We start from the raw sequence: 25,189 nt of genomic DNA, 5'->3' as shown, positions 1-25,189 counted from the left end.
GTCCAGCCTAGAGCTACAGTGCATGTGCGCTGGCAAGTGCTTAGGAGCAGAGGTACCATATGGCAAACCTCGTCATGCTCATTAAGCGCCCGCGATCACTTTCACTTTCGCCCACGATCACTTTCGCGGTGCCCCTTTGATGTTCTCGTTCAAAGAACATCACGCGCTACTGGTCTGACCCAAACTGCGAGAAGAGCGCTCGTGTCGCTGTGTCATTGGGGCTCCGATGCACGTCGCCGCTTGATGTGCTACACTTGAGTGTCTGAATTGTTTAATCCACAGTGTGACGCCTTTGTTCACCGTGGCACGCAGTGTGTTTATCTTCTTTGCCAGCACATCTCGCGCTTTGTTTTACGTGGTCCTCCGTCACGCACAACAAACGCCGTCCACGCGCATCTCCGTCACTACATCTGTTCGTGCTCATGATATCAGATATGAATCACTTACCTCAACAGTGCGCTGCTCCCGAGCAGCTGACAAACACGATAGAGCCCAGCTGCTGTTTACTTCTCGAGTGACTGTGTCAGCATCATGACGTGCCGTCGGTCAGTGCTCAGAAGGCTAACTGAGCTGTTTATTACTTACAATATTCATAAGCGCAGAGGACTTGTCAAGTCTGCTTCCTCGTGTTACTTCCAGTGAGCTAACCTTGTTGGCTTATTCATTATAGCAGGCTATAGGGGGTGAAATAATGTGTTTGTCACAAACCTACTCCTCTTTCCTTGTTGAGTCTGTGTATATTTAATCTCACATTTGCTTTTTTCCAATGTGGTGCTGATATAAATTGGGCTTGGCCTGTCAAGCCACTCAAGAGCAAAGTCCAGTCTGCTTTTCAGCTTGAGCACGAACTGTACAAATGACCTTCAATGACATGTATTCATTGTGGATGTCCTGTAAACCTGACAATACTCATATTCACTGAGTTGGGGAACCCAGCTCCAGTGGATACAGCCACCTTTTTAGGTCTCGCCTGACCCAGCACATGTGCTGGTCTGGCGAGACTTTTTGTGAGGGCTCAAAAAAGTGCTACCATGGCCAGCCTAGAGCTACAGTGCATGTGCGCGGGCGCGCGGTTAGGAGCAGAGGCACCATATGGCAAACCTCGTCATGCTCATCAAATGCCCGCGATCACTTTCAATTTCGCCCGCGATCACTTTCGCGGCGACCCTTTGATGTTCTCGTTCAAAGAACATCAAACATCACACAACTCGATGTTTGTGTTCCTTTATTTTGAAATGCTTTTAGTATTACTGTTTTGTGACTTGACTTAAGGAACATTAAGGAAATGTTACCATGAAACTGAACAAGTTCACAGTGTTTATTTCTGATCGCAGCGGCTGCTTCATGTCCGTTGCACCATTCAGGGAGTCCTTTCGTTGGTGCTTTCATGAGGACATGATGAGGAAGCTGGAAACTTTTGACATATTCTCTTTAACGGCACAGTATGTTGGTGACTGATTAGTCGATTAGACCTATGTAGCGCTTTAGATCTCAAAGCGCTATGGTGGGTGCAGCAGTTATAACTCATGAAATATGGGGTGCAACTCACAAGGAGGGGGCAGGTTTGAGTGCACATTGGCTGCAATCGAACTCTTAAGATGATGGGCCGTGTGTATCCATTATCAGCACTCAGTCTTCGCTAAGTGATCTTGTTTTGTTGTTGTGTCAATGCTTTGCTGCGCCCGTTTGACTTACAACGTGCTTTCTCTTTCCACAAACTCGATGTTTGTGTTCCTTTATTTTGAAATTCTTTTAGTATTACTGTTACACACACAACCACAACCACACATACAACCACGCACACACACAACCACAACTACACACACAACCACAACCACATGTACAACCACACACACAACCACATACACACAACCACACACAGAACCACGCACACACACACACAACCACACATACAACCACACACACACACACAACCACACATACACACACACACATAACCACACACACAACCACACACACACACATACACACAACCATACCCACAACCACACACACAACAACCGCACAACCACACACACACAACCACACACACACAACCACACACAACCACACACACAACCACACCCACAACCACACACACAACCACAACCTCACAGGACCACCAACACACAACCATCCACACACAACCACACACACACAACCACAACCACACACACAACCACAACCACACACACAACCACACACACACAACCACACCCACAACCACACACACACACACAACCACACACACAAACCACACAACCACTCACACAACCACACACACACATAACCACACACAACCACACACACACATGGCCACACACACACAACCACACACACACAACCACACACAACCACACACACACACAACCACACACACACACACACACAACCCCACACAAAACCACACCAAGCATTGGCATAGCCAATAGGTCTTGCCTTTGGGACCTTATAAGTGTTTAGCCACGCAACAGTTGATGTGGTTGCACCAAGGATATTGTGCTGCATAACTAAATACTTAGAAGGTCCCAAATGCCAATGCTTGTTGTTAAATGGTGTCAATCCGTTCAGTAGTTGCTGAGAAAATCAAAAGTAAAAACACATATATATCTAGGGCCGCGGATCCTCACGAGCACAAGCTTTATGCTAATTGGCTGTCAACACTCCAAACCAGGAAGTGTTGGCAGCCATCTTGTGCCTCAGTAGAATCAAGGCACGAGAAAACAGCATCCAGTGCGAATTTCGGCCGAAATTAAAAAAAAAACAAAGCGCTGGCTCCTGTGCTTTGTTAATATTTAGCCCCCTGGTGGGCCAAATTCCGGGGGCAATATTTGTATTGGGATGGGGGACCAAAGGGGCCCCCAGGCCCGGGGACAGCCACCCCCGGGGCTTTTCAAACATAATTGCGGGGGCTTACTGCCCCCCCCCCGCTGCCCCGGGGACCACCACCCCCCGGGGCCTCTTAGTTTAATGTTGGGGGGCTTCTGAGGCCCCCTAAGCCCAGGGAACCGCCATCCCCGGGGCTTTGTAAATTGTGGGAGGGGGGCCGCGTGGCCCATCTCCTGGAGCCTTGTCATGGCCCTGTGGACCGCCACCCCCCAGGGCCGGCTCCTGCAGTGGCCCAGGGTGCCCACCCCTGGGACACTGTAGTTTGCTATGGCAGGGCGTGAGCATCGCGGCTCCCGCCCTTCCATAGCAAACTTGGTTTGGATTTTGAAAGAGAGAGCAGGAAACCTGCTCTCTCTTTCAAAATGCAAACCAAATTGCTTTTCCACACGGGGAGCTGCATCTTAGCAGCTCCCCATGTGGAAAAGCAATGCCGGCTCCCAAGGGACGCGGGGAGCCGGAGGGACCGTGGGGGATTGGGGACCCCCCCACGGTCCCCAACGGAGAGGGCCAGCCCCGGGGGATGGGGTCCTTGGGGCTGCAAGTGGCCCGAAAGGGGGGCCACGCAGCCCCCCTCCCCAAAATTTAAAAATAAATATAAAAAAATAAAAAACAAAGGCCGGCCCCGGGGGATAGGCTCCATGGGGCCGATTAAGGCCTCGGGAGGGGGGCCACGCGGCCCCCTTCCAAGTTTTTTTTTAAATAGGGGGCAGGCCCTGGGGGATGGGGTTCCCAGGGCCAATAAATTAGAAAAAGAAGGTGGGCCACACATCCGCCCTTCTTAAAATAAATAAATAAATAAAAGACCGGCATCCTTTGGAGGCCACACCCACTCCTTGCACCATTCTTCAAACGTGCCCCCTGGCGCGTTTGCAGATGGGGAACGAATTCCCCTTGAATACTGGGTGTCCCTGGGGGCCAACTAGCCCACCGGGAACCTCCAGTATGCGCCAGGGGGCTGCGTTGCAGAGAGGTGTTCTGAGGCCACGCCCCTTTTTACACCTCTCTGCAATGCAGCTCTGTGGCCCTTAATTAAGGTAGCTGGTGGGCTAGTTGCACCCCAGGGACCCTCAGGATTCAAGGAGAGTTAATCCCCCAACTTAAAATGCACCACGGCGCGCGTTTGCACAGTGGTGAAGGGAGGGGGCAGGGCCTGAGGTGACATGTGTGCAAACACGCCTTGTGGCACATTTTAAGTTGAGGAATTAATTGCTCTTCAATCCTGAGGGTTCCTGGGGGCCAACTAGCCCACCAGGCACCTCCAGTAAGCACCACGGAGCTGCGTTGCAGAGTGTTGTAAAAAGGGGCGGGGCCTCTGAACATCTCTCTGCAACGCAGCTCTCTGGCGCATACTGGAGGTACCCGGTGGGCTAGTTGGCCCGCAGGGACCCTCAGGATTGAGGAGGAATTAATTCTCCAACTTAAAACACGCCACAGGACGTGTTTGCAGACATGTCACCTCAGGCCACGCCCCCTTCCTTCACCATTGTGCAAACGCGCCCCCTGGCGAGTTGTAAGTTGGGGAATTAATTCCCCTTCAATACTGAGGGTCCCTGAGGGCCAACTAGCCCAACAGGTATCTCCAGTATGCGCCAGGGAGCTGCGTTGCAGACAGGTGTTCTGAGGCCACGTCCCTTTTTGCACCTCTCTGCAACGCAGCTCTGTGGCACTTACTGGAGATACCTAGTGGGCTAGTTGGACCCTAGAGACCCTCAGGATTCAAATGAACTTAATCTCCCAACTAAAAATGGCCGTGTTGAAGGGAGGGGACGGGGCCTGAGGTGACATGTGCAAACACGCCCTGTGGCGCGTTTTAAGTTGGGGAAATAATTCACCTTCAATCTTGAGGGACCCTGGGGTCCAACTAGCCCACCAGGTGCTTCCAGTAAGCGCCACTGCGCTGCATTGCAGAGAGGTGGTCTAGGCTGTGCCCCTTTTTACATCTCTCTGCAACGCAGCTCTGTGGCGCTTACTGGAGGTACCTAGTGGGCTAGTTGGACCCTAGGGACCCTCAGGATTTAAAGGGACTTAATCTCTCAACTTAAAACGGCCACAGGGCGTGTTTACACAGTGGGGAAGGGAGGGGACGGGGTCTGAGGTGACGTGTGCAAACACGCCCTGTGGCATATTTTAAGTTGGGGAAATCATTCCCCTTCAATCCTGAGGGCCCCTGGGGGCCTACTAGCCCACCAGGTGCTTCCAGTAAGCGCCACTGCGCTGCGTTACAGAGAGGTGGACTAGGCCGTGCCCCTTTTAACACCTCTCTGCAACGCAGCTCTGTGGCGCTTCCTGGAGGTACCTAGTGGGCTAGTTGGACCCTAGGGACCCTCAGGATTCAAGGGGACATAATCTCCCAACTTAAAACGGCCACAGAGTGTGTTTGCACAGTGGTGAAGGGAGTGGACGGGGCCAGAGGTGACGTGTGCAAACACGCCCTGTGGCGCGTTTTAAGAGGTAGTTTTAATCCCCCTGCCCTATTATATACTAGGGGCTTACAGAGGAGGTCATGCTAATCACAGGGGGACTCCAACGCATAGTGTTCCCTAGTGTATGTAGGTGTTTTCACTGTATTCTAAGTGTCTTTTAACATAGCACTGGCTCTAGGACTGGTTAGTCAGACTCAGTTACCACCAGTATCCGTCTGAAAAAGTTGAGGGTACAGGATGATTTTGCAACAAGGCTTCTTTCTGTTCTTCTGTTTGTTCTGTCTGCACGTTTTCCTTCTTCCTGCAATTTTCTTCGTCTATGTGGAATTCTGTTGCTTCTTTCTACATTTCTTTTTTTTCTTTCTGTGCGTTTTTTATTCTTGCTTCACATGTCCTATCTCTGTACGCATAGTTAGAAATTAGCATTTAAAAAACCTTTGTAATTCACTGAAAAAAACATAGGTTTTAGGCATGTTATAGTTAAGAATTAGCATTTAAAAAACCTTAGAAATTTACTGAAAAAACTAAAGGTTTCAGGGGCTTTATAGTTAGCTGGACATTTCACTCGTACAAAACCATTGAAATTCCCCCATTATAGTTAGTTCAGCTAACTATAACTTGCGCGCCCACAACGCACTGCTGATGACGTCACATATTACATCACTCATGACATGGTCAGTGACATCACTGATGACATCTCAAATGACATCACTGATGACATCATCCTTGTGATAGAGTGGCAGACCTCCTCTCATCCTAATATAACCTTTGATACACACATTCAAAAATAGAAACTAAAATTTTCAAAACAATGAACATACCAATACCAGTTACAACAACCTATTCAGTAATTCTAAGATCCACATATCCATCCATTCATTCACCAACAGTCCTATACAGTCCCTCATACATGTACTCACTCATCATATGTACTCTTACACCTATACATCCTGTTACACACCGCCACTCATCCATAGAGTTACTCACACACATAGTCACTCATGCTAATAAAGAATCAAACATCCATTTACTTGCATATACAGTTATACACACACCACCACACTTACTTCTACAGAACCTTACACATACTTAGTAAAGTAAAGACGGACGAAGAACGTAAGATATTTGACCTTTATTTGTAAGATGTGAATCACAGCACCTTCAGCTTGCCAGTAATAGGCGCAACCAGCAAACGCCCTCGAGTGAACATTCCATGGCAGGCTTCATCTCAGAGTTCTGAGATGGAACCAAGAAGACAGGGGAGAGAAAGGAGGAGGAGGACTATACCAAGAGGGTAGGATTATAACACTTAGTCTTTTAAACAATCACTGATAGAAACACATACTTATTCATACAGGAACTCTTCCAATCTCTCACTCTCACATATTCTCACTAACATACACCAATAGTCACATATACTAGTTTAAAACATATGTAGTTACTCATAAAGACACTATTGAGACAGTCATTCACTCACTAACACACCCATACACATACTTATCCACACATACAGTCCTGCACACATGCTGTCTTCAACACATACAAACAGTGAGTCACTCATTCATGCATCTATGCACTACATAATACCCCCCACCGAACCATACAGACACTCAGACATTCATACTGATACTCAAAAAAACAACTAATAACCTATATAGACACTCATGTAGCAACTCACCAACCCATGCAGCCACTTATACACAAAGTGAGAGACTGATACAGATGTTTACATATTTAAACATTACTCACTAACCCATGTTTTCACTAAGATACACTTAATCAGTCAGTTATACAATCAATTTTTCATTAAAAAAATCATCCATTTAGACACTTATATACCCATTTATTCTTCCATCGACCTTGAGATATACATGTATAAAACATATTTAATTTTCATAAAAACACACATTCACTGGATGAGGTCATCAGTGATGTCATTTGAGATGCCATCAGTGATGTCATGAGTGATGTCACTGACCATATCATGAGTGATGTAATATGTGAGGTCATCAGCAGTGCATTCCGGGCGCGTGAGTTATAGTTAGCTGAACTGAACGGGGGAATTTCAATGGTTTTGTACGAGTGAAATGCCCAGCTAACTATAACGCCCCTGAAACCTATGGTTTTTTCAGTGAATTTCGAAGGTTTTTTAAATGCTAATTCCTAACTATAACGTGCCTGAAACCTATGTTTTTTTCAGTGAATATATATATATATATATATATATATATATATATATATATATATATATATATATATACTAACAGCAGGGAGAACTAAAAATAAATTTTACTTTGCCACCAAGAGGAGTTTGCGTCGTTCCTGATAGAGTGATTGTTTGTAACATATATATTACCTACTGGCGGTCGCCAGTAGGTAGTTATAGTTAGGAACGAGTTTCCATAGGAAATCTCAAAATTCTATTTTGAATAACTTTTGCGTCGGTTGACGAATCCTCGCGAAATTTTCAAAACTAATGGGGTGCTCCGCTCAGCTCCTACCCTGAAAGTCTCGGGGTGATTCGGCAAGCGGGGGCCGAGAAAAAAGGGGGGTCCCAAAACGCGTTTTCCCCATGCATTTTTCCATAGGGACTTTAGTCGCAGGTACAGCCCGAACGGCTGAACAGAATTATGTGAAATTTGGCAGAGAGGAAGTCCGCAGGTCAAGGAAGTGCCTTTTGCAGGTCTGGTGTAAATCTGTTCAGTATTTCCTGAGAAAATAGTATTTAAATCAATATATATATCTGTAAGCGCGCAGCGTGCGCGCTGGGTGCGCGCACCTTGCCGTGCGCGAGCGCAATTCTGATTGGTTGTTAGATCTTAGTAAACATTCGAATCGGTGGAAATCAGGAAGCGGCGGCCGCCATTTTGTCTATCGCATAAAGAGGGGGTGATAAACAAAGGGGGAGAACTTGAAAAGGGGGCAGAGTGGGGAGAAATTGACCCAGAAGGCATTGTAAGGGGGTCACAGTAGGACCTTGTAGGGCAAAAAAAAAGATTTATATTTTGTTAAAAAATATCGCCGAGTGCGCGCACCCAGCGCGCACCCAAAAAAAAACTTTATTAAAAAAATAAAAAAAAAATCGCATTTAAGTGTTTAGATAAAAGGTGGCTCTAAAAAGAGCCCTTGTGTTTATTGTTTGTTTTTTGGTACCTACAAGTAAGTACCGATGCAGAGTCTAAAGTTCAAGAGGAAGACTCTGTTGCCTTCATCAGTGAAGTGTACACCATCTCCTCTATAAATGTCTTGCATGTTGTAACGCAAGTTGTTGTGGTATATAGAACCCATACCATAGTCTCTGAGGAAAGCAGAAATAGATTTGTTGACGTGCTTCCTTGCTTTGTCAATCTGCGGACAAAATTGGTTGGACCAGTTCCACTTTTGCCTTTGGCATATGTTAGAATATACGAAGGCAGTTTGTGGAAAAAGCGACATCAATTGCACAAAGGTGTCCTTAATAAGCATTTCCAGACCTACCCCAGTTAAAGTGCCTAGGTCATTTCCACCACAGTGCACAATAATAAGGTTAGGCTGTGGGAGATGTAGAAAGGTTTTCACCAAAGGCATTAATTGGTGCCACTTTAACCCTCTCTGACCAATCCATTTGATGTCTACATTTGGCAAAGCAAGGTCTCTCACCATACCTCTTTTTACTGCAAATTTTTCACTCCAGAAGACATAGCTGTGACCTACAATCCACACTGTGAACATCTTCAAAGGAGATCTGGATGCACTCAGGAGGTGTCTTTCAGTAGAAAGGCAAAAAGAAAGGAAAGATAGTTGAAAAAAGGGGGCTCACTGGTTAGAGTAGGCAGACCTGGAAGCAGAGGTCAGCCCGGGACCAGGGTTCAATTCCTGGCTCGGCTGGGTCTTGAGTCCATAAATTGTCCATGGACTCGATAATTCTCGCTCCAGTGCATACTCGATTCATGGGTTCACACTCTGCGACTCTGGGCAATAGCTTGCTTAATCTCCACAATGGCCCCTCGCGGCGGGATGCCTGGCTTTCACCTTGTGGATGCCCTGCTGGGTTATCTCACAGGGGAATACCAGGACGGGTTCCCTAAGCAAGCGCTTAGAGACCGGTTGGTGATTTGCGCTATATAAATATCTGCACATTTGCACATTTACATACTTTTTTTTATAAAAAGAACTCATTGGCTATTTCAAAGCATTCTACACTAAAAACTAGGCTGTATGTTTAAATTATAAAAAGCATGTATTGCATTGGTTCAGAAAAAAGTGTGAAAAAAGAACATTAGTTTGGATTTGCTGTTAGGTTTGAAAAGTCAAGCACTCTTGCTCTTTGGAAATGAAACATTGTCTGTTGAACTTCTGACCTCTCTGCTCACACCTGTGTTCCATGACCTGTTGCTATGGTAGCAGGCAGAAGTTAAGTTGGGGGAAGGGTACATTTGGAAAGGGGTTGAAGTTTTCAACCAATAGAAATGTGTGATTTCATTTGAAAAAATGTGGGAAGTACTGAGATTGAAAATTAACATGTATATGTGTGAAAAAAGAGAGGGAAACTGTGCCATTAACTGGTTCTGCTGAGAGGAGAGAGGTGTGGAGCTCAGTGATTCTGGTCTGATAAACTGCTGTGTGACTGCCACATTTCTTTCACAACTAACTAATTTTAAAGGTGAGTTATGAGTTTGAGAGGGGGTGTTTGTGGTTAATTTTGATATATAAAAAAAATTATGATTATTTGTTTAAAGTTGTGATTTACATTTTCTGTTTTGCGAGATATTTAACTGTTTTGAATATGTAAAATATTATGGAGTATGTTTTCAATATAAGATAATGTGTACTGGTAACAATGAGGAATACTGTTTTGTGCCTACCATCAAACCATGAGTCTGTGTGCAGAGAAGAATTGTGGGCAGAGATTTAATTTGTGTTGCTGTTGAAAAGTAAGACTTGCAGTTGAAAGAAAAGGACAGCTTCTTTTTAATTGTGATGGTTAGCATTTAGCAGAAATCACTTTGAAAAAAAAGAGAGGAAAATGGCAGCACATTTGAAAAAAGCATTAGTTCTGTTAGAATTGATAACCCAGGAAAGGGGCAGCCTGTGTTTTGTGCCTACCAACACAGCATGAGTCTGTGTGTATATAGGAATTGTTGTCTGAGATTTAATTTGTGAAGTTGTTGTTCAGTAAGAAATGTAGTGCTAGGAAAGTGGCAGCCTGTGTTATGTGCTTAAAATGATGACATGAGTCTGTGTGCACACAGGAATTGTGGGCAGAGATTTAATTTGTGAAGATGTTGTTCAGTAAGAAATGCAGTCCCATGGAAGGGGCAGCCTGTTGTGTTTACACAAATTATCCCTTAGCACACATGCACTGTTACATACATCCCTGCAGTCTTCATGCAGTTCTGGAAGTCTCTTTGCTCATCTGTCAAGCACCAGACAATCCACAGTGTTCAGAAACACACTCTTGGCACACACGCAGCAGCTTCTCCAACACCCTCATGTGTAGTACACAGCTCTGTGTGCTGTTTCAGATAGCACTGTGTAATGCAAACTCATTCAACGTCACCAAGGCCTCATTTAAATTGATCTTGTTTAATCACTCACTCTGTAACATATGGACATGGTCTTAAGGAGCTGTTAGGAAATGTGCTGTTTTCTGCTTCTGTAAATAATAAGGGAAATGTATCAGGCTGTAACAGTAATTTGGTACTATTCAGGGACACTGTTTTGTTCCAAAAAACATAGCATGAGTCTGTGTGCACACAGAAATTGTGGGCAGAGATTTAATTTGTGAAGATGTTGTTCAGTAAGAAATGCAGTCCCATGAAAGGGGCAGCCTGTGTTATGTGCCTAAAATGATGGCATGACTCTGTGTGCACACAGGAATTGTGGGCAGAGATTTAATTTGTGAAGATGTTGTTCAGTAAGAAATGCAGTTCCTGGAAAGGGGCAGCCTGTTGTGTGTACACAAATTATCCCTTAGCACACATGCACTGTTACATACATCCCTGCAGTCTTCATGCAGTTCTGGAAGTCTCTTTGCTCATCTGTCAAGCAACAGACAATCCACAGTGTTCAGAAACACACTCTTGGCACACACGCAGCAGCTTCTCCAACACCCTCATGTGTAGTACTCAGCTCTGTGTGCTGTTTCAGATAGCACTGTGTAATGCAAACACATTCAACGTCACCAAGGCCTCATTTAAATTGATCTAGTTTAATCACTCACTCTGTAACATATGGACATGGTCTTAAGGAGCTGTTAGGAAATGTGCTGTTTTCTGCTTCTGTAAATAATAAGGGAAATGTATCAGGCTGTAACAGTAATTTGGTACTATTCAGGGACACTGTTTTGTTCCAAAAAACATAGCATGACTCTGTGTGCACACAGGAATTTTGGGCAGAGATTTAATTTGTGAAGATGTTGTTCAGTAAGAAATGCAGTCCCATGAAAGGGGCAGCCTGTTGTGTTTACAAAAATTATCCCTTAGCACACATGCATTGTTACGTACATCCCTGTAGTCTTCATGCAGTTCTGGAAATCTCCTTGCTCATCTCTCTTGCACCAGAGAATACACAGTCTCCAGAAACACACTCTTGGCACACACGCAGCAGCTTCTCCAACACTCTCATGTGTAGTACTCAGGTCTGTGTGTAATGCAAACACATTCAACGTCATCAAGGCCTCTTTTTCTTTGCTGTACTCTAAACACTCAGCCAGGTTGCAGATACTTATGGTATGAAGTAGCTGTTAGGAAATGTGCTCTTTTCTGCCTCTGTGATTTTCCAGGTAAAATGTGTAAGGCTGTAACAGCAATTATCACTTGATCTAACAGAGTAGTAAATGTGCTTTGAATTTGCAAATCAAATTCTGTTTTCTGCTTAGAAGCACACCATGAGGCTGTGTGTGCACAGAAATTGTGGCCACAGATATAATTTGTGTTGCAGTTGTTCTGTTAAAAAATGCACTTGCGGGAAAGGGGCAGCTTGTTTTTTTTCAACTGTGGTGGTTAGTACTGTGCACAAATTAGTAAATGACAAATGAGAGACAAATGGAAAAACATTTGAAAAAAATGAAAAGTAAAAAAAAATATTTAAATGAATTATAATTACAAAAAGGATTTTTTTTTAGTTCCTTGCAGGTATTGCTGAGCAACAGTGAAAAAAAAAATGCCTTTAAGGACAAGAAAAAGGAAAGAAAAGCAACAACAAGTATATCTGGACAAAACTGGGAAAAAAAAATAGCAGGAGAAGCTGGTGATGGCAAAAAGAAAAAATCGACTGGTAAGCAGAGCAGAGATTTCATAAAACAGATTTTCAAAAAACAAAAAAATGGCAAAAATAACTGCAAAACAAAGAGAGTTTTATGTACAAAGCCACAACACAGTCAACAACAGAAAAAAAAGCTAATGTACAATCAAAAGTATGTCAAACAGATTTAACACGAAAATTAGATTTTAAAAACATTCGTCGAAAAATGTTTCAGAGAAGAGTGATGTTAAATTTGCTAAAGGATGTGAAAAAATATAAGAAAAAAACTAAATTTATTAAGAAAAAAAAATTTATAGAAAAAATTGTAAGTAAGGCTTTGGAAATAAAAAGAAAACTTTTTATTCTAATTTTGATTAGGATGCGTAGATTAGAAAAATTAGTGAATGCAATGAAGTCACAAAGCAAAAGGAAAAGAGAAGTGAAAAAAAGTAACTTTTGTAAAGTGTTTTTGGGAGAATGGAAACACAGTTCAAGTACTGAACCATTTTTTAATGAAGAGAGTTATCTTCAAAGTAATAGTTTGTTGCATGCAGTTGACACTAATGGTAGAGCATATGAAGTGAAGGATGGTTGTGTGATGCAAAAAGAGAAAATGGTCCCTAGAAATGAGGAAGAAGTAATGGCTGCTGAGGCTATGGGGAGACGTCCAAAAGCCCCAGTGTATACTTGGAAATGTAGTAGTATTTGTACTGTGCGTCAGGAATCTATTGATAAATTACGTGACTTTCTAAGAGAATATAGTAAAAAGAGTGTAAAACAGAAGATGAAGGTGCTTCAAACACTAGATCCATGCAGAGTGAGAGAAAATACTGGTTTGCAGGGACATTCTCTGGCTTGTCTATCTAGAAAAGTGTGTAAAAGTGTTTTTCATCATTTTAGGATGCTGGCTGTTCATCATACTGAAATGAGAAAGTTTGTGAGAACATTGTATTTTGCTAAAAGTCCAGCAGTAAAGTTGAATGAGTTGAATAATGCTCTGTTCCGTGGATCTGTATCAGATGTAGTGAAGGTTACTGATGAGATTCAGTTTTGTTACTTTGGTCCAGAAGAAGAAAGTGCAGAAAATGACACAGTAAATGAGGAAAATGAGGAACAGAATGTAGAACTCATTATTACTAAAAATTTTGAGGATGAAATGACAAAATTTACTATCACCTCTAATGAAACACCAAATATTACTTGTATTTGTTGCCGCAGAAGTCATTATAAAAATCAAACAAGGAATGTTGATCTGTATAAAAAAAGTGAAAATGAAGATAATTATAAGTGGAAGGATTTTGCAACATATATATTTCTTGAAAATTGTTTTGAATTGGGTGAAGATCAGCGTATTTGTAAATACTGTTATAATAAATTAGAACAAAATAGAATGCCGACCAGAGCTGTACATAATAATTTAGAATTGGATGCTATTCCTGCTGAACTTCCTGAATTAAATACATATGAGTCTATACTTATTCAATGTGTTCATCCATTCCAGACCATAGTACGTATGGAGCCCAAAACTGGAAAATTACCTCCTTCTGATTTACTGAGAGGTTTAAAAGGTAGAGTGGTGTATTTGCCCTTGGATTTGAAAAAAAATATGGAAACTATTGATGCAGATACTTTGGAAACTGAACCATTAGTAATTCTGGTTAATGGTGTACCTACAAAGAATAAGAAGATTTGGCAAGAGCTGGTGGATGTGCGAAAAGTACAAAGAGCAAATTTGTATTTGAAAAAAAATAATAAATGGTATGAATCAATTTATATAGAAGAAGAAGAAGAAGATTTACAAGAAGACACAGAAACACCAACTGGTCAAATTGAAAAAGTGGACAAGTCAAAGGAAGAAGAAATTTATGAACATTTTAGCATACATCCTCTTCATTCGAAAGAAGTTATGGGAGACACTATTGATCTGTTTCAGATGAAGAAAGCAAAAGGAACTCCCGTGAGTGTATGGGAGGAGAGCTTGGAAGCTCGATGTTTTCCTTAGCTGTTTCCTACAGGAAAAGGTGGTCGATACGATGAACGCCCAGAACAGATTCCAGCTTCTGAGTATCGGACTACAAGACTATATGCAGAAGATCCTAGATTTCGTCAAAGTATTCCATATTTGTTCCATCTTTTATTTGAAAGCGACTTGTCTGCATTATCTTATGCAGTAAATCACATTTTGAAAAGTGGAGTACATCTACATAATGTGTCTGCTAAGGATTTTATGGAGAAAGTGCAGCACCGAGATGATCATTTGGAAACACAACTGATCAATCTGATGGCTTGTCAGCGTGGGACAAATGAATATTGGTACCGACGCCATGGTGAGTTAAAATGCATGTTACGGAATTTAGGAACTCCTACATGGTTTGTAACCCTAAGCTGTGCCGAGTACGCTTGGGATGATTTATTGGATTTTCTACGAGAGGCAAATTCAAACATTAAAAACATTGAATACAAGACAGCTGGAGAACTGTGCTCTTTGGATCCGGTTAATGTTTGCAGATATTTCAATCATAGATTTGAGGCTATGATGTCCTTCATCTGCAATAAAAAAAATCCACCTCTTGGAGAAGTAGTGGATTTCTTTTGGAGAAAAGAGTACCAGGCAAGAGGTGCTCCTCATATTCATATGCTGTTGTGGATCAAGGATGCCCCAAATTTTGGAACAGATACTGATGAAGCAGTGTTATCTTTCATTGAAGAATATGCAACATGTGCTATACCTAAAAGCACAGAAGAGAAAAAGTTAAAAGAACAAGTTTTACGTTTCCAAAGTCATCGGTGTGGAAAATACTGTCGACGGAAGTACAAGACCAAAGATAAATTCTACACAAAGTGTCGATTTGGATTTCCTAGACCTGTTCTTTCAAAAGGAAGACACAACAGTTTTATGTCAGCTGTGCGACATACTATAACCAGAAAGTCTCCAAAAAATACCTATAACCTAAAAAGAAATGAAGAGTCAAAATTTATAAATGACTTTAACCCAGTGATTTTAACAATGTGGAATGCTAACATGGATATTCAGTATGTGGCAGACAATTCTATTGCTGTTGCTCGGTATGTGACATCTTACATCACTAAATCTGAGAAAACAGAATTGAAGGAAATGCGGGAAGAGATTTCTCACGAGAAGACTGTCAGTAAGAAGCTGTACAGTTTCAGTTTAAAGATGTTATCGCATCGAGAAATTGGATCCTACGAATGTTCAGATAGGTTATCATCTGCAAGTCTTTACTCGAAATCCAGAAGAATAATTTGGGTAAGCTTAGGCCTTGCAGGAATGAGAAATCGGGTACTGAAATCTGTTGGAGAAATTGAATATTTGGCCGAGAATGACCCAGAAAGTACAGATATTTTGAAATCAAACATGTTGGACACATATTACCCAAAGAGAAGTCATCATCTAGAGAACATGTGTCTCTATGAAGTGCTGCAGAACTACATTTATTCACGGAAAGCCACAGAAGACATCAACCATGGAAAATATGAAGTCATTGGTGAGGAAGGATGTTTGGTGAAGCAAACAAAAGGAAGTTTGATAAATCACAGGAAGCTGAGTTGCGACACTACTGACAAAAAGGAATTTTACTACTTGGCTCTTTTACAGCTCTTTAAACCATGGCGTTCAGAGGACGAACTACTGGGAGAATTTCAAAGCTATGAAGATTCTTTTAATGCTAGCAAAGACAGCATAGAATGCAGTACTTTCACAACTTATGTCCAAATGTTAAATGAAGAAAATGAACAGGAAGCAAAAATTGCAGCTGAAGTAGCTAGAGACAGTTCTCAAGACAGCCAAAGTTCAGGAACACTTAGTCAAGATCCCCTCGGACAACCGATCATAGAAAATGAAGCTGCAGTAGCCATGACTGAAGTAGAAACGGCTATGAATCAAGCACAGGAAGATTCAATTGACTTACTAAATCTGGAAAAACAACTGAATGAAGAACAAAAAGAAATTTATGAAGAAATCATCAAAAAAATTGATCATGGATTTCTACATGAAAAGAAAGAGTGCTCATGCACATCATTTTAAACAATAAGGATGTATGTGAGTGGACAAGCTGGAACTGGTAAAAGTTTCTTAATAAAAGTCATCAGAAGCTACCTACAGCAAAAAACAGCTTCAAATTTGTCTTGTGTGGTAACTGCTCCAACTGGGTTAGCAGCCTATAAGATAAAAGGAATTACCTTACATCGCTTGCTAATGTTACCAGTGGAGCATGAGAACAAAATAGAATACCACAAACTAACTGGAGAAGCATGCCTCGAAGTTTCAAGAGTGTTGAAGAAGATGCAAGTTCTCATTATTGATGAGGTGAGCATGGTTTCAAATTTAATGCTTGCTTTTGTGCATTTAAGAATGCAGCAAATTCTAAAGAGAGACTATGATGTGTTATTTGGAGGTAAACATGTCATAGTTTTTGGGGATCTTCTGCAGCTCACTCCAGTTAAAGGACAACCAGTGTTTAATACTGTGACACATGAAGACACGAAGAAGTCATTAGGAAGCATTGGTAATGCGAATATTTGGTCATTCTTTGAGTACAAAGAACTCACTACCAATATGAGACAAGCAAACGACGAAGATTATGCAAATATTCTGAAAGATATCAGAATTGGACTACTCACAGAAGTTGGCAAAAAAGCATTGCAGAGTCGGTTGCTACATAACTTATTTCCAAATGAAGAAATAGTTGCAGAGAAAATATACCAGAACATTGCAGAAAAAAATACTGTAATCTGCTTAATGCCAACACTACGTGAGTGCTCGATATTCAATGAGGATCTTTTGAAATTGGAAAACGAAGAGATTAAGAAAATGGAAGCAGTGGACAAAATTGAGGATGGAAGAATTACTATCACATTAACAGGCAAACTGAAAAATAAATTGGAATCACTAGAGAAGAATATTTCCAAAACAGCTGGATTAGAAAAAAATCTATATGTTTGCATGAATTGTCGAGTGATTTTAAGGAGAAATTTGGATGTAGAAAAAGGTTTAGTGAATGGAGCTATGGGAAGAGTTGTGGGTTTTATTAATTATCAGAAAAAAGAAGGAATTGAATGTTTAAAAATAAAATTTGATCAGATAGAAGAAGTTAAAGACATTTGTCGTTGTTCAGTTCGTTTCATGCTTGTAAAAGACTTATATGTACATAGGAAGCAGTTTCCATTTTCTCTAGCATATGCTGTAACTATTCACAAGTCTCAAGGATTGACTGTAGATAGTGCTTTTGTAAACATTGTTTCTACTGTGTTCAAAGAAGGTATGGCATATGTTGCTTTGTCACGAGTGAAAACCTTATCTGGTTTATTTATGATAGACTTTGATGACTCAAAAGTTAGTGCTGATACAAACTGTGTAAAGGAGTACAATAGATTAAGAAGAACCTATGCTCCTCATTTAGGTCAGTATCCTGTGATTGAAAAACACGTTGTTTCTCGGAAAAGGAGATTTGAAAATATCTGTAATGTGGATGAACAGAACAAAAAAAAAATGGACAGTGATGTGATAGCAAGGAAAAAGAAAAAGGACAGTGTTGAAGAGGTTGTTGGTTGCCATTTTGAAAATAGCTCTGGTGTCAACTGCTATGCAAATGTAGTGCTGAATGTTGTATTTTATCTTGAAAAGTTGCTAGAACAGATAAAAGTAAATCATGGAAAAAGATTGTGTTCACTGCTGAGTCTCCTTTATGAGAAGCTGAGTACTGATAAAACTGAAATAGAAAGTGCTACTGATGTTAGAAATCTTTTAGATGTATGTTCTGGTTCTACACAGTTTAAAGAAAATATCCAGCAAGATGCTCAGGAATTCTTAATATTTATTTTGAGTGTACTAGAAGATGAAGGAGTAGAAGTAGAAAACGTATTTGGTGTCTCTTACAAGTGGGAACATTGCTGTGAAAACTGTATGAACACATGTAGTAGTAATGTTGATTCCGAAAGGTTCATATTTTTACCATTACCACAAAGTAAATCAGTGACTTTTAGTAAATTAGTTAAAGATGCCAATCACAACATGGAATGTTCTGAATGTAAATCTGACATGTTTTCTACATTATTTTTACAGAAATATGGTCAGTATGTAATTTTAATGATGCAACGTTGTAGAAGTGATGGTTCAAAATTGGACACTTTAATAAAGAAGTTTACAGGACAGCAATTATCAATTTCTGGAAAAACTTTTGTTACAGTTGCAATAATTTTTCATGAAGGACCTACTGTAACTTCTGGACATTACACAGTTTATCTTAAATGTGAAAAAGGCTGGACACTGTGTAATGATTCCCAATTGATTTTCAAGCAACGTTTGCCTTATGATTTACCCAATTCTTACTTAATTTTTCTGAAACCTAAATTTTGAAAACTAAAATCTGCATCTGAAGAAAGCATTTTTTGTAATTTTAAAGGTTTATAATTGAAGATATCACTTAAAAAGGATTTTGAAATTACTATTTGGCCTAAAGGAAAAGTGATAAAAACAATTGTGGACTCCTTTGACAGAAATTATTTTGGCATGTGTGCTTTTGCGAGAAGGTTTAAAGACGGTTTGTCTAGAAAATTTTTATTCTTCTAGAAAAGTACTTGTATTATATATTTAATTTTTCTAACAAGGTATATTTTAGTGAGGATAGTTTTGGGGCTTTTTTTAAGCAATCTTTTAGATTGTTTTTTTTTTGCCCGCTGTTAAATGATGAATACAATTGTTTTCACTATTTTAAGTGAAAAATAAAAAAATTCTGAAAACAGCAAAAAAAGGGCAAAAAATTGCTTTGTAAAATATGTAAAAACATGTAATGCTTTTTGTAATGTATGATTGAATATTAATACTTTTTTTGCAGAACTGGAAACAAAAAATTTAAAAAAAATTCTGTTCCTTTGCAAAATACTTTTTTTTTTTTTTTTTTTAGAAAAAATTTATTTTTTTTAAAAAATAAGTGAAAAATATTAGTATTATTCAATCCTCCCTTTTCATGCTTCCATTTCTTCACCTCTTTTTTTTTTTTTTAAATTTTTAAAAAAATACCTTGAGTGCGCGCAGGGTGCGCGCACCTCAAAAAAATTTCAAAAAAAAATATCTCAAAAAAATATTTGGGGGGTTTAGTTTATAAGTGGCTCTTAAAAGAGCCCTTGAGTTAATGGAGGGAAACAGGAAGAGAAAAACGAAAAAAAAGAAAAAACATCTATGGCCTAGTGCACAGATGCGCATCAAATTTTCTCTGAAGGAGATCAAGACTGGTCTCCCCCACAGAAATAGGAGAACCGCAATCAGTGCACCGTGTAGACAACCTCGCCAAACAAGGTGGACCAACAAGAGGTGTAGAAACAGGTGAAGGCACCATCGCAGCTGAAGTGCTCGCCTGAGCTGCCGAAGATGTGCTCAGCTGAGCTGCTGCAGATGTCGTCGGCTGAGCAGGTGGAGGGTTTGCTCCAGAAGCTCGACGAAAAGTTACTGGATGCATTTTGTTAACATGTCTCAACATAGTGTGAATGCTAAAAGAATATTTCTTGTTAGGATTCCCACGAGATAAGACTTTATCACAAAGTACACATGTAACTTTCGGTGCATTTACCTTTTTCAGACCTTCTGGAAAAGTGAAAAACTGCCATATAAAGCTGTCTTTCTGCTTCCTGTTCCTCTGCCTCTCAAGAGTGTCCTGGTCACTGTCTGAAGTTGGTTGCTGTTCAGCCATTGTCTCTCAACAACATAATAGCTCCTTCTCCAAAGGAATCAGAACTAATAATGAGGGGAGTAGGTGTGGTTTGGGAAGAATCTGGAACTGAAAGTACTTCAAACCTATCAAAAGTGATGATTCTTGATCACATTACTTGCCATGAGGGGATTGGGTGTGGTATTGAAACAATTAGAAACTGAAAGTAATGATGACCAATAAGAAATATTGTTTTATTATGCATAAACCCGAGGTGCGTGCACTGCGCAAGCTCCGAGCGCGCACCTCGTGATTACGTATGCGCGAACGCGTAAGATGTCACTCATGACATCACTGATGACATCTCAAATGACATCACTGATATATATATATATATGTATATTATCTACTGGCGGTCGCCAGTAGATAGTTATAGTTAGGACCGAGTTCCCATAGGAAATCTGAAAATTCTATTTTGAATAACTTTGGCGCCGGTTGACTTATCTTCATGAAATTTTCAAAACTAATGGGGCGCTCCGCTCAGCTCCTACCCTGAAAGTCTCGGGGTGATTCGTCAAGCAGGGGCTGAGAAAAAAGGGGGGTCCCAAAACGCGTTTTCCCAATGCATTTTCCCATAGGACCTTTAGTCGAAGGTACAGCCCGAACGGGTGAACAGAATTACTTGAAATTTGGCAAAGAGGTAGTCCTCAGGTCAGGCATGTGCCTTTTGCATATATGGTGTAAATCCGTTCAGTAGTTCCTGAGAAAATCAAAAGTAAAATCACATATATATCTGGGCGGAGCCTAACCACACATCTCATTGTGAGATCTGATTGGCTGTCAGCACTTCATCCAAGAAGTGTTGGCAGCCATCTTGGGACCAATATACATGATAGCACCTCATTAAAAAGCATTGCAGTTAAAAGAAGGTTTTAAGACTTTAGTGACATTATAAATCATTTGTTGATGGTACCATACTCATTTTAGGAATTGTGGTATTTTCTAAGGTGATTTTACCATGTGAAAAAGCCGTCTGCTGGGATATCATGAATCATGTTTGAGAAAAAACTATTTTCACATGCTTTTCCCACAGAGGTTTGGAAGGTGATCTATAAGCTAAACTGAGAGCATATTTTCTGTAAATTCACATTATCTTTCTCAGTCATGTGAGAATGAAGTCTGACATTCTCAGTAAAACATGTACATCCAACAAGGGCAGAGACTGTCAGTTGATTCCTTTGTGTTCTACTGCAGCTTCCCAGAGTGTTCCAAAGAACAACTAGAGCGCTACCACTCCTACTTATGATAAACGTATGGCACACCTGAAGCCATCTTGATTGGAATAAAGTGGTAACTCTTAAAACATTTAATTTAAAAAGGAACACAATGAGAGGGTTCATTTTGCCATAGAATGTATGATTAGTGCTACAGAAAGAAAAATTAGGGCACATTTTGAGTGACTTCTCAAATCCTCTTCTATTTCATTAAAGAATTCTGACATGCAGACTGAAACATGCACTTTCAATACCAGCAGCAGAGTTCCCTGGTGAGCAGTAGCTCTACTACAGTGATCTAATGAGCAACTAGAGTGCTAACATTCTGAATTTATGGCAAATGTGTGACACATCTGAATGCCTTCTTCATTGAATCAAAGTAAAGAACTGACAGTATGCCTACTGAGGAGACTGTAGTAAATGAGGAAATTAGGAAACTTCATAACAAGTCTCCCAAGATGGCCACCTGAGACAAAAGAGCCCAAATGTAGCACAAATATCACCCAGATGTAGCCCAAGTATAGCCCAATAACAGAAATCCCAGAGTGTTTTAAAGAACAACTAGAGCGCTAACAGTCTTACTTATGACAAAAGTATGGCACACCTGAAACCATCTTGATTGGAATAAAGTGGTAACACTTAAAACATTTAATTTGCAAAGGAACAAAATGAGGGGGTTCATTTTGCCCTAGAAATTATGATTAGTGCTGCAGAAAGAAAAATTAGGGCACATTTTGACTTCTCAAATCCTCTTCTATTTCATTAAAAAGTTCTGACATGCAGACTTAAACATGCACTTTGAATACCAGCTGCAGACTTCCCTGGTGAGCAGTAGCTTTACTACGGTGATCTAATGAGGAACTAGAGTGCTACCATTCAGAATTTATGGCAAATGTGTCACATCTGAATGCCTTCTTGATGGAACCAAAGTAAACAAGCATTGAAAATGCAATAGGTCTCGCCCTCGTTTAAGTTAAAGCAATTCTGTTTGTAATTAGGTGGCTTTTTAGCTTTGCTTTTATTAGTGTTTTTCAAAATTTCATGTACATAACATACATATATGTATATTTATGCATGCATTTATATTTGTATTTATATAGATATGCAGATTATATATATGTTTATATATATATGTATATATATACACATATATATATATAAATGCATATGCATATATGTGCATATGTGTGCGTGTAGAGAGAGGTAGAGAGGTAGAGGTGTAGAGGTAGAGACGTAGAGGTAGAGAGGTAGAGGTAGAGAGGTAGAGGTAGAGAGGTAGAGGTAGAGAGGTAGAGAGTAGTAAAGAGAGAGGTAGAGAAAGGTAGAGAGGTAGAGAGTAGAGGATGAGTAATAGAGAGTAGAGAGTAGAGAGAGAGTAGTAGAGAGGGGGGGGTTAATGCTTCGAGGCCAGCAAGCGTGGTCGCTGTGCAACTTTTACCTGGCTCCTGGGTTGCTTGCGAGTGGCTCCTGCGCTGTGAGGACGCCGTGTGGACGCCTGGTTCCCCTGCCGCCTCGCGCCACCTGAGGCTGCAGCAGGGTGGAACCACAAGCCCCAGCATTCCCCTTTGCTACGCCCACTTCCGCCGGACTACGCGCCCGGATGCGCTACTTATTCAGAAGCTCCCTCGGTGGAGCGGGGGGTTAACGCTTCGAGGCCAGCAAGCGTGGTCGCTGTGCAACTTTTACCTGGCTCCTGGGGTGCTTGCGAGTGGCTCCTGCGCTGTGAGGACGCGGTGTGGACGCCTGGTTCCCCTGCCGCCTCGCGCCACCTGAGGCTGCAGCAGGGTGGAACCACAAGCCCCAGCATTCCCCTTTGCTACGCCCACTTCCGCCGGACTACGCGCCCGGAGGCGCTACTTATTCAGAAGCTCCCTCCGCGTCGCGGGATCGTGCGCGGGTCGGCGCCGGGAGAAGCCCGGGACAAGGGCGGGACCGTCTGTGGCCGTCCGGGGCCGGAGGAGGCCGGGCAGGGCTATCCCCCTTAGTTGTGAACATTTGGACACTGAAGTAACCAGGGTGCTGTAATTTTCTGTGGCTCAACGACACCGCGCTGTAAGTTGTGGATTTTGAGGTGTTGTGATACGCTATTTAGGTCTGTGCCCGTATATGTCATATACGTCTCTCTGCGGTGTGTAGTTGGCCTTTGTTCCCCGCACATAAAGGTCTTAGGAATATAGTATCAGCTAATAAGCATTCTATTCCAAGGCATATCACTACGGTATATTACAGCTTTTAACTTGTATCCAACTTTTATATTGGTGGTATCATTTCATAGTAAGTGCTATTTTTAAACAGTTGTTATTGTTTTAGAAATTTTATTATATTATTTGGATTTTTATCTTTGGGCAGCATGTTTAAAACGACTGGGACCCCTCGTTCAACTGTGTCTACACTTGATAATTATTTAGTCAAAGTAGTAGACAAAATCAACAAAGAACGCAGACTATCCCTAGGTCTAACCATCAATTGTGGCCCTGAGACTACAAGCCAATTAGTTTCGGCCGAGATCCATTCATTTGATGACAGCCAAGTATTGGCACCTACAGTTTCCCCATCGAGGGTGGGTGTTTGCATAACAGAGTCTACTCCGGTTCCCTTGCCTGATATCGACTTGCCCCCGGATATTAGCAAGTCCCCTAATGTCACTGTAGTTTCAACCCCTGTACCCCCTAAAACACATAGAGTGCTAAGATCAGGTTTACATATTAACAGATATGTTCAACCCAAAAAGGGGGGCCGCAAAAGCAAAAAGAACCCGGTTGCTAATGCTGGCTCCCCTGAGCATACCTGTTTAGACAATGGAGATAATCCTACCCAAATGATACTAGCACCAGCTCAGCTCGACATGTTAATCGGTATGATTGATAGTAAGCTAGACAAAATTATCATACCGCTTTTAGATAAACTCGAGGCTGTATCTAGGGAAGTGAACAGATTGGGTGAACTGGTGCAACAGGGATTTAAATCCCATAACAGCTCCCCTTTGATCGTTATGGAGGGGGAGACCGGGGATTCAACGGGGCAACATGTGCAACAATCTAAAACCTTAAAAAGTACTGGACAATTAAGCATGGGTTCTATTTCTCCCACTCAGTCAATTAAAAGGACTATTCCTAGTAATGATCGGCGGGGGTTTGCTGGTAATGCAACACAATGCGCCCCCAGGGATACTTCTAATGCTAATCCAGCTAACGGTGCCCCGACTAATATAATTACTCATGATACGGGGAACATGAACATGACTTCAAGAAGAGGGAGGTTTAACGATAATCGCCTCCCCCAACCTAATCTTCCACCCGACTGCGCACCTTATGTGGCAGTTTTGACCAACGTGCCAGCTATCAGACAGGACGGGCCTAATCGTACTGTGGAATCCCATGATTCCCTCAAGAATAAAACTGTGGCGTGGCTCAACCGTGAATGCGGTTTTCCTGTGGCTATGGCGGATCAGATTCTGGTTACCACCAGAACAAATTGGATTGGAATGTCCCCCAAAAACATTCCTGGTGATTGTGTTATCATAAATTTTAGTAACCCTCACCTAGCAACGACAGCTCTGATTCGCGCTACGTCCCGTCCCAGTACTGACCAGGGTATCGTACTCCGTCCCCTTGGCTTTTTCTATAGGCAAAATATTGAGCACCTCCCATTGCAGCGGAGGGGAGGGATAATGAGGGGAGACGAGGGCGTTAGTCTGATAAACACTGAGGTAGCC

The sequence above is a fragment of the Triturus cristatus genome, chromosome 5_2, assembly GCF_964204655.1.
Source record: "Triturus cristatus chromosome 5_2, aTriCri1.1, whole genome shotgun sequence".
In the NCBI taxonomy this organism is placed as follows: domain Eukaryota; kingdom Metazoa; phylum Chordata; class Amphibia; order Caudata; family Salamandridae; genus Triturus; species Triturus cristatus.
Note: the sequence above shows the minus strand (reverse complement) of the source record.